General features: G+C 40.3%; 1 long non-coding RNA gene across 1 annotated transcript in view; it reads left to right on the plus strand.

Annotated features, from left to right (window-relative positions):
- Window positions 1–7,036, plus strand: part of LOC116353402 (uncharacterized) — a 28,892-nt gene extending 21,856 nt beyond the window's left edge. Inside the window, exon 4 of the long non-coding RNA XR_004202854.1 lies at window positions 4,800–7,036. This is a non-coding gene — a long non-coding RNA (uncharacterized LOC116353402). The remainder of the gene's footprint in view (window positions 1–4,799) is intronic.
- Window positions 7,037–8,451: the final 1,415 nt, after the last annotated feature.

An 8,451-nucleotide genomic window follows, 5' to 3' on the forward strand; every position in this document is an offset into this window, starting at 1 on the left:
TCCTCTGTTGGGGTTGAGCGATAATCTGTAGGGTTGTGGTCTCCTGTAACCTGACCTGATCAAGACAGTCATGACAATACTTTTTCGTAAGGGAAAATCAAGTCTGAAATATCTCAATTGAAATGACTAACTTCAGAAGCCTTTTTCAACCTCACATACACTACAATTAAAAAATGTCCTGCATTGCGAGACATTTATCCTGCAACAGGGTAATATATATATATTTTTTAACTTTATTTAACTAGGCAAAACAGTTAAATAGGCACACTTAACCAGCATGGCTACCATAGCATTCTGCAGCACTACGCCATCCCATCTGGTTTGGGCATAGTGGGACTATTATTTATTTTCCAACAGGACAATGACCCAACACACCTCCAGGCTGTGTAAGGGCTATTTGACCAAGAAGGAGAGTGATGGAGTGCTGCATCAGATGACCTGGCCTCCACAATCTCCCAACCACAACCTAATTGAGATGGTTTGGGATGAGTCAGACCGCAGAGTGAAGGAAAAGCAGCCAACAAGTGCTCAGCATATGTGGGAACTCCTTCAAGACTGTTGGAAAAGCATTCCAGGTGAAGCTGGTTGAGAGAATGCCAAGAGTAAAATAGATTTTGATTTGTTTAACACTTTTTGGGTTACTACATGATTCCATATGTGTTATTTCATAGTTTTTACGTCTTCGCTATTATTCTACAATGTAGAAAATAGCCAAAATAAAGAACAACCCTTGAATGAGTAGGTGTTGTATACGGTGGTGTATATATAAAGTTTATAGATCTAACTTAATTAGATTATAATTATAACTGTTTCTAAAATGCGAAATATTAGATCAATTTATCTCAGAGTCGTTTTGTTAGTGACTTCAAATGTTTAGATGATACAGATAAAATGTTTAGTTGAGCAAGAGTAGTGTGGAATTTTTTGTTGTTGGGGGGCAGTTATGTGGGATTATGACATTGTTGCAGTATCTTACTTTCAACAACCGGATTGATTGAAACACATACTTGGTTTGCACTGACATGAGGGATATGAAAGCATCAAACTGACAGACAACACAATGAAGCTCTTTCAAAAATGTTTTTAATTTGTGTAATACAACCTTTTGCTGGTAAACAAGTCAATCATTGCGATATCTTTGTTTCATTAAAGTCAGCCCATTCAAAATCGTACTCTGTGCAATAGCTTAGGGAGTCTGAAAACATTATATTTTCCATTTCATTAAGCCATTGAGATAACGACAGCCAGGCTAATTCAAACAAACCTTCCCTGGACATTTCAACCTTAAAATTCTTCCCCCGATTGACCTGTCCTCGAGCCAAACTGGCCTCAAGGCTAATTCTGACAGCAATTGCTTTAGCACAACATACAAGACTATGAGCTCTAGAATTTCTTCTGCCATTTTTCTCTCCCGTAATGTTTTCTCACATCACAGTTTTTCCAAATTACTGAACAGCCTGCCAGTGGGAACCCTGAATCTAGGTATTGAAAGCCTTCCTTTGTCTCAATGATAATCTCTCAGCTACATGGGTCCAACAGGCCATGTAGGTGACATAGGATCTGTCTCAAATCTGCTCAGCCACTGAGAACCGCAATACTAAAACGATAGGTTTCAAGCCCTTTCTTTTGTCTGGATTCCCCTTTTGTCATTGTGAAACATTAGACGAGAATGTTTCCTGGACACTGTTCAAAAATGTTTCTGTATAGTAAGCATTGTTATTGAATACATTTTCTAAAATGTTTGAATGAAAATGTTCTCATTGTCATTGAATCATGCATAATACAACCACATGGCCAATGGAGATTTCACTTCCTATGTTTAGCAAAAACATTATACAAGTCAAGTGCAGTGCAAAGTTGGCAGTCTGCATTTTTTTTTTCTTTGTTCTGCATGTGTTTGAATCCCAGCTTCATAGTTTGACTTGGTTTAAAAGCTGATCAAAATAATCATCCATCTTGTGTCTACGTAGCTTTCCTCTGAGTCTGGTCATATGTCTGGGAAAGGCACCAAAGCCCATGTCATTTGGTTGGTGATACCACACAAACTTGAGTCAAACTTTCTCCGACTCTCTTTTCAAGTCTGTTTTGCCTGTTTGAGGAGAAGTGAACCTGTCATAACCTCATCCCTTTTTTTCTGAATCAGTGAGATTATCTGTCTGTTGCTGGGCCTTTGACAACACAGGAAGATTTGGGGGTGAAATATAATGCATTTCTTCAATGCCCCAAAAAAGCCTGTACTATACTTGAGTACACTAGTGAACCTGCAACTAAAAAGTTGGGTAATGTCATTGTTTATGGTGCAAAAATGTCACTTGTATATGGGAGGGATGGCTTTACAAACCGAGCACCTCATATACTGTTGTGCTCCTTTCCATAATTGGACCGATGTTGATGACATGTTTACTTTCACTCAGCCTGGTCTCATAGATAGATGTACCATAATGTAAATGAGTATGACATGATGCATTTGGTATGGTTACATACGACAGCAGGTTACTTAAGGGGGGATGAAAGTAAGTTTGTGGGTGGGTTGGTGGGCATATAATGCAAATGCCTAGCAACCCAAAGGTGACGAGTTAAAATTTCATCATGGACATCTTTAGCATTTTAGCCAATGAGCAACTTTTCAACTATTTACTACTTTTTAGCTACTTTGCAACTACTTAGCATGTTAGCTAACCCTTCCCCTAACCCTTTGAGCTAACCTTAACCCTAAACAAATCTTAACCCTTTTAGTTAACCCTTCTCCTAACCCTAACTTTAACCCTTTGAGCTAACCCTAACCCTAAACTAATCTTAACCGTTTTAGCTAAACCTTCCCTTAACCTTAACCCTTTAACCTAACTCCTGAACTTAATCCTAACCCCTAGCCTAGCTAACATTAGCCACCTAGCTAGAATTAAGCAATAAGGCACGAGGGGGTGTGGTATATGGCCAATATACCACGGCTATGGGCAGGTCTTACGCATGATGCAACGCGGCGTGCCTGGATACAGCCCTTAGTTGTGGTATATTGGCTATATACCACAAACCTCTGAGGTGCCTTATTGCTATAATAAACTGGTTACCAACATATTTAGAGCAGTAAAAATACATGTTTTGTCATACCCGTGGTATACGGTCTGATATACCACGGCTTTCAGGCAATCAGCATTCAGGGCTCGAACCACCCATTATCATTCGTAACATAGAATATGAAATGGTTGATAGAAATCCACAAATGAATACATACCATACGATTGCTCGGTTGTTCCACTAAGCAATCTGATCTATAGCCATCATACATACATCAATATCACAGAAATTACAGGGACTTAGGTGTCCAGCCTTCATAATTTTCTCCTTAAACCATCCCATTTCATTTTATAATGCATTGCTGTAAAACTGCTACACACCCACTCCTGGTAAAGAGAAAGGTTCATTCTATTTTTCAATAGCAGAAATGTAACAACTTGCACCTACTTTGTATTCTCATTTTCTTCTACTTAAGAAACTCAAGATTTCCCTTGGTGAGTTTTGCTCTTGACCTTCTTGGAGTTGGATTCATATGAGAATGGGTCCTTATCGGACCACAGTTCCTGTCTCAACCCTCCTGGCATTCCAGGTCTCTAGGAACCTCTAGGGACACACCCAGGGCTAATTACTTTCTTCCCATCGCCAAAAAAACACTACCCTGATGGATCAATGAACTGCTCAACATATTGCAAGACAATGCCTGCAATAAGAATTATTTAAAGGAAAACTCCACCCCAAAACTATATTTTGGTATTTGTTTCATTAGTCCATTGTTGATTTTGTCCCAAAAGGTTTCTATGTCAGCAAACAAGTTTTCAAGATATGTCATTTTCAATGACAGTGGGTTAACTGCTTTGTTCAGGGACAGATTTGTACCTTGTCAGCTTGGGGATTTGATCTTCGAACCTTTCGGTTACTATTCCAACACTCTAACCACTAGGCTACGCTGCCGCCCCAGCAATATATGTATACATATATTTTTGGGCTCTCCATCCATACCAATATACTTACATATATCAGGCACAGCTCAACACCCCCGTGATTATGTAATCACATTGACAAGAACAGCTCTGTTGTCACTCACACTTTCCTACTTGTTTTTCTCCGTATTACGATCACTAACATCACACTGCATCGTAACATTGCACCCTTCACCATTCACACCATGCTCAGAGACACACGCAGTGAATTTACTTGGTCCAGCCCTCGAGCTGAAAGGATGGCAGCCTCTTTTCTTCGGTCTTCACAGTAGACTAATGAGGTCTTAGTGCTAACCCCATGCCACTGTACGTGCCCTCGCACACAGCAGGGCTAGGTTATTCTGAAAGAGGGAGGCAATTTTATTTTTTCAATCAATAAAATCAAGCGTCTCATGGTGCAGTTCGGGAGGAATAGCCCTAACAGGGAGGAAGGAGAGGAGGAAAAACTGTTGAATTTCTTATATTTTCTTGTCAGTTGAAGGTTACCTCCTGAAGTTGGAAATAATAGTGCTTTTAAAGAACGACAACAAATGTGCAGTTTGTTATCTGAAACTCTTTTTGGAAACATTAAAGGTTAACATTAACATTAAAGGTTTTGAAAAGTAAAAAAAAAAAAAAAGGTTTTTAATTTGTACCTTTATTTAAGAAGGGAGTCACCATTGAGACCAGGGTCTCTTTCACAAGGGAGCCCTGCATAAACAATTTCATAAGATAAAAACAGAAAACAACATAGAAAAAAGAGAATGTATTTTTTCCACTTTCACTTACACACTACAAGACAATAACTCCTTTGGTTTTCCACAGCCGCCAGCAGCGTCACTATCCCTCTACCTAACACACTGAGTTGACCTCCTCAGTGCTTGTGTGACGGGTGGTGAGGGTGAAGAAGGAGGGAGAGTTTATCAGTGACCCAACTTCGCCCAAGATGGATGAGGATTTCCTGAGCAGTACCCTGACTGCCTCTGAATCAGACCTGTCCTCAACCTCTTTTTTGACATTGGAGGCGAAGGCAGCCTTCATCTTTGTCCTCATCCTTTTCCTCGTCTTGGGCCTCCTGATCATACGCTGCTTCCGTATCTTGCTCGACCCTTACCGCAGCATGCCCTCCTCTACCTGGACTGACTACATGGAGAAGGACACCTTTGATTACCGTATTGCCTGAGGGGCCTTCCTTATCAAAGGCTGCTGTACTGCATCGCCTGAGGTGCTGGTGACCAGAGCTGCTGCATTGCCAAAGAAGCATCAAAGATAACTATCTAAGAGTTTCCACGTGTCCGGATTCAGCGCATTGAAACACATCTTCTGATTCCTGAGTGTTATCTTGAGATACGGGCTGACTATAGAATTGCCTGAGGACTCCTACTCTGAGGCAGGAACAATGGCAGTGGGAGGTTCTTCACCTTGGCCACAAGGGGATCACAGTGTTTCCTGAGCCCTTAAACATTTCCAAGATACTGCAATGCCAGAGGGGTCCTTCACTGGTGCTACGAGGGAAGCTGTTGTTTTGCCCAAGGGACAGGCTATTATAATAACTGAAATAGAAAAGCTGTTTTTCTCTTGAAGGAACAGGGAGAGCCTGTCCTCTCCTGCAGCAAGTGATATAACTACTCCAGTGACTGAGCACAGCTTGATCACATCACCTCCTAAACCTGACCTGGCATGCTAAGAAGACCACCTTTTTGTACACAGCCCTTTCTGATTTATGTTCTAAAATGTTGGTTTTGGTAAAGAGAGAGATCTTTAAAGCTGTAATTCTATGGCCTAGGTTTTAGGTTACTGTACTTAGTCAGTCAGTAACACACACACACACACACACACAGTCATACAGGCCCCCTGTACAAACACACTACACAAACTATTCTCCTACACAAAGACACCCACACAGACTCGCAACACTCATGCACTCTATGCTCATATATACTCAGAAACATGCAAAGACCTACAATGACCATCACACTTTGTCCAATATCACACCCCAGGAGCCTTTCGACAAACGTGGGTTTATTCTGGCCACGTCAGGGGAACGAGTGCAGCACTTTTCTCTCTGTGACAAGGGGTGGGAGTGTGTGTCGTTATCTCACAAATTAGCCTGCAGTTGTCCTTTTTCTGGGAGTGCATTTCAGTTCAGCCACTGACGATGACTCTTATTACTCTGGCTGTCACTGACAGTGCAGTGACAAGCCTGAAGAAAATGATTTCCACGTCATCTCAACAAAATAATTCAATGTGATGACGTTGAATCAGAGTGGGAAACTGGTTGAATTTGCAAACAGTAATCAATGTGAGGGAATTTCTGCCTAAATCCAATGACAGTGATTTTTTTGTTGTTGATTTCACGTTGAATTCACATTAGTTGACAACTCCACTAAACGTAAATCAAAACTAGACGTTGAACTGACATCTGTGCCCAGTGGGGCAACAATTCACTGAAACATGGCTATTACTACTACACAGATGTAGAATCTTAATTTGATCAGTCTTTTGTTGCTGAGAATTGACAAGCACAGCAGGAAATGCAACCATTTAGTATATTTGAGGTTTAAAAAGGCTTCTATAATTTGTTTCCATTTAGACATTTCTAACTTGATTTATTCAAAAAATGTGTTTTATCAACCTTTACAAAAATGTCCATTAATTATAATCCACATAATAATTCACAATGTCCTGTTGCTGGAGGATGATTTTCCTGCTGTAGCAAACTGACTAAAATTAAGATCCTACATATGTAGCACACGGCTCCTGAAAGTTCTGAATCCTAACTTGAAATAAATTTGCGTAACTCATAGTTTCTGAACTGGGGACCTATCTCAATCGACTGAGAGTCATGTAAGCAGGTGGCATTATTGGTGCTGTATACCGGCACAGATGTTCACCGAATGCAGACTTTCTCTGTTTCTAATCCCTTTAATGCCGATTTTCACCGCTCTTAGTCTGTCTCCTCCTCTTTGTTAGCTCTTTGCCTTACATAAAGCTTGTTTACATTTGACAAACTGGTGGTGGAACAGCCTGGGAGCCTATAGCGTCATAAGACATGTATTACCCTTTAAGATAGTTGCCCTTTGAGGGAGTTCTGCATGTATATTCTCTGATGAAAGTTCCTGTTATGATGAGCTGCTGCTCTACCTGCAAAGAGACTCGGATGATCTGTGTTGTTTGGGAAACTGGAAATGCGTGTTACTGTATGTGATTAAATTGGGATTTTTTTTTTGCAGATCCCAAACCTTAGAACATGTTTGCTCCTCCTTTGATGTTCTAGTCCAGGGATGGGCAACTTTGATGTGGGTGGGAGCCACCATAAATCTGAAGTCATTATGAGGGGCTGCAGTGGCTCACGGCTCTGCATACCCACATCCATAACCGCACATGCAGTCAGAGACAGCCCTAGACTTTTGGGGGCCCTGAGCAGAATGTTTTTGTTTTTGGGGGGGAAATTCATCCGCAGGCGTGCAAAAGGACCAGTTTCCCATCCCTGCTCTAGACTGGCCGTTAGGCATGTCTCTGGATTACAGCATCTGCTAAATGACTAAAATGTAAATGTTAACCAAGGGGTGATTTTATTATTGAATTAGATCATAAGTCATTTGACATAAATATCCATGCATGTTTTATTAGACAGCGATACTATGATCTGACATATTGACCACATACATATCTGTTTCATTGGAATGTCAAGAGGAGAGACGCAACTCAGTTGACTGTATTTTCCAAAAGGTTGTGGCATTTTTTTGTTTTTGCATATGTCTGTATACAAGTCCTTATTGTTGTACTCGCTCATTGGCTTACTGCATTGGTGACATCAATTCACATTGATCACAAACAGGGCAGTGCATAAAATCTTTTTTTGTTTCAGCATTCAGTTGAACATGAGTAACTTCAAATACATGACTTAAGTGAGAGTATTGTGTTTACATTAGAAGTTTATTCCACTGCAACTCTGTTACTACATACACCGTCTCAATGCAAATGCTTTGATACAGATTCGGGATGGTGGTCAAATTACATTAGAAACAAGCCTATATTCCATTTTAGACTTTATGTACAGGGTTCAAATTACGACGTGTTGAATTACTTGACATGACTAGAAAATAAAGTACCTTTACAATATATTTTGTTGTTATTGAGAGTTATTCTAATAGGATAAACCTGCTGTTTACGTACAATGGTCCAGCCTACTGTTTAATCTGTGATCTCTTTTACAAGTGTTTTTTCTTCTTCTTGTTTGGTAAATAAATAAAGCTTCTTCTTGAATTGAGTAAGATTTATGTTGTCGCTCTCTGTTGCTCACTTCTGCACGGCCTCTCATATTGCCTTTTGATGCCAAACCCGGAGTTCAGCAAAGCACGCAAGCTAGTTAAATCTGAGTGAATAAATGGATTAAAGTCTCTGTCACATGGCAGAACAAACAATGCTGACCTTTTGGACTGCGAAAAGGTTGTCTGAATTATCGATCTATGAA

Source organism: Oncorhynchus kisutch, linkage group LG14, assembly GCF_002021735.2.
Source record: "Oncorhynchus kisutch isolate 150728-3 linkage group LG14, Okis_V2, whole genome shotgun sequence".
Classification (NCBI taxonomy): Eukaryota; Metazoa; Chordata; class Actinopteri; order Salmoniformes; family Salmonidae; genus Oncorhynchus; species Oncorhynchus kisutch.